The sequence below is a fragment of the Triticum dicoccoides genome, chromosome 5A (assembly GCF_002162155.2).
Source record: "Triticum dicoccoides isolate Atlit2015 ecotype Zavitan chromosome 5A, WEW_v2.0, whole genome shotgun sequence".
Classification (NCBI taxonomy): domain Eukaryota; kingdom Viridiplantae; phylum Streptophyta; class Magnoliopsida; order Poales; family Poaceae; genus Triticum; species Triticum dicoccoides.
In genome coordinates, this window is record NC_041388.1 from 714,622,250 (window position 1) to 714,624,996 (window position 2,747).

The following is a 2,747-nucleotide window of genomic DNA, read 5'->3' on the forward strand; positions in this document are numbered from 1 at the left end:
AAAGAAATTCCCTGCTTTCCAGTGCAGTTGGAATCGCCAGCGACCCACCCGACCGCATGCCGCTCGACCGTCCGTGGCCACCACCGGCGCACCGCGACGCCCTCGCCTCGCCTCGCCTCCCTAACAATAACAATAACAATGGCCGGCGTGCCCTGCACATAAACGCACGCCACATATGGTGGCAAAGCACGTACTACGTAGCCACACCACCACCACCACCATGCAAGCAAACAAGCATCCAACAGGGCCGGCCCTAGAGTTTCGGGGGCCCCAGGGCGGACTCCAAGAGTGGGCCGAACGACTGCTGTGGAGAAAATAGGAATTCCATACTTTGATATGGACAAATCATTTTAAAGCCATAAACTATGATATAAATTTCAGTTATAAATAGTACTCCATCTCAAATTGTCTAGATACATCCATACGTAAACAAATTTTAGAAAATTAATTTGGGACGGAGGTTGCATTTGATAATATTGACATCTAATTGCTTAGATTATCAGTAGTCACTCCAAAAAATAAATTTATTCATAACCTCCTACTCAGAACAAAACTAATTTTAGCTGCCGCTATCTCATACAGTAAAAAATAATTGTACGTCGATGTAGGAAAGCTCCTATCTCATGCACAGGAGACGTATACCAAACACAAAAAAGATGACGTCAATGCCATGCAAAGCAATTCTGATTTTCTCAAAGGGAAATGCTAATAATCAACCAGCGGATTGCTCGTCCGCATCCACCGCCTGCTCCAATTGCCACATGTCTTTCTTAGGGCCACACTTAGTCTTATCTCGTTGGCTCAGAAGCGTTGCGTGTTCGCTGCAGTGAATTATCACCCGAGGTGCTTTGGCAACACATGTTGTGTTGCAATGAGGTTCTGCAACAGGATCTATGTTGCAAAAAAGATAGTTTCGGAAAAAATACGCAACAGGATCTCTGTTGCAAAAACGTTATGTAACAAGACCTCTGTTGCAAAAGCTTCTGCAACATGAGCTTTGTTGCAAAAGTTTTCATAACATGACATCTGTGGCAGAAGTTTCCGCAACACTGTCGTTGTTGCAATCATTAGTGATATTGATTGTCAGCCTTTCTATCCAATTACGTGGGAATACCTTTCTTGCGCGACGTTATGTGTGTTGTGTCATAGGTTGACACTAGATCTAATGGCTGCCGAGCAGGCGGATATTTAAAAAATATCCGTCGGCCGACGCGTCGTATTACATTCAAACCAATTGATCAAACTGAAATCTTCTTTCACCATTGTGTCTCTCACGACGAGGTTCAAAACTAGATCCCACATGACAAAAAAGATGTTTCTGGTATGAACTTGCTCTTTTAGCACATACCAATAAGTTGGTATTTGTTCTGAGTAAAATTAGTTTCTACATGCTTTTGTTGCATTTTTTTAATGTTTTCCATCATGACAATTTTAAAACTAGTTTCCACATGGACATGTTCCGGTGGATATATTTGCAAAGTAATTTACTTTGACAAAAAAACAATTGTTTAGTATGAACCCGCTTTCCTCTAATAAACCAGTAAGTAGATCATTTGTTAGTATGTGCCAAATAATACTCTCTCCACTCCAAATTTGAACTAAAACCATGACACTTATTTTGGATCGGAGGGAGTAATATATTTTAATACAAATTTGAGGATCAATACAATCGAGACAAATGGGCAGCAGCAGAGGCACCACCTTCAAATCTTAAAGATATATAGATATGTTTCGAACAATTGGTATCTAACTTCTCTATTCAAATGCCCTTACCGGTTTCACTCTGTTGACAAATTTCTGAATAATTTGGAACAAAATGACACTTGAGGGGAAACATTCAGACATGTTAGTGGTATCATATCCACTTTTTAATACAAAGCATGTAATTTTGCTAGTTTCAGAAACGTACACAACAATGTAGCAGCGTAAAACGGTATTGCACATAATAATGATTCCTAATCTAGTGGTACCCATTGAAAAACATTTACTACACAGGCCCATTGAAATCTAAATTGAATATATGTTCACATGTTCATTCTCGATGAAGTTAGAGCACGAACGTTTTCTGTGCCATTAATAGAACTTTGCTTATGTTATACCTGCAAATGGTTGTTGCTGCATCGAATAAAATGATATTTTTACCTGCCTAGCTATATATGCACTATATGTTAGGTTTTTCTTATCTATCTATACCAATATAAAAAGACCCAAAGGGGCAGATCCAATTAATCTCGACCATAAAATCATGTCAATCCAACGACATAGACTGCTTCAATGTCGAGCGCTCAACACGTTTAGCGTGTAGTTAATTTCATGCCAAATATAGTGCTAATCACATAATAACACGCAAATAATATCCTCCTTAATATCCGCATGCACTTAATATGCTTCCAAATTAACGTGCATTGCACGTACACATTGACTAGTATTGTAAAACAATTGAAAATTCCCAACTTTGGTAACTGACCATCATATGAATAAGTTTGAACAAATTCTTTCATGTTTCATACCTTCGTATACGGTATGAAAATTCCTATTATTCTATCTCTTTTAAAATGGAAATGATAACTGAGGAACGGTCGCCAAGAGGTTAACCTCGGCAAACGCTTCCTCGCCGTTGCACGTATCTTAGCACAAGGCCAATGGCACGATGATCAACAGGAGCCATTTGTTGTTTCCAGTTTCCTGGTGAACATTCTCTTCTTTTCTCCAAAAAATGGAGAACCAAAGTGCGCAAGGAGGGTTTC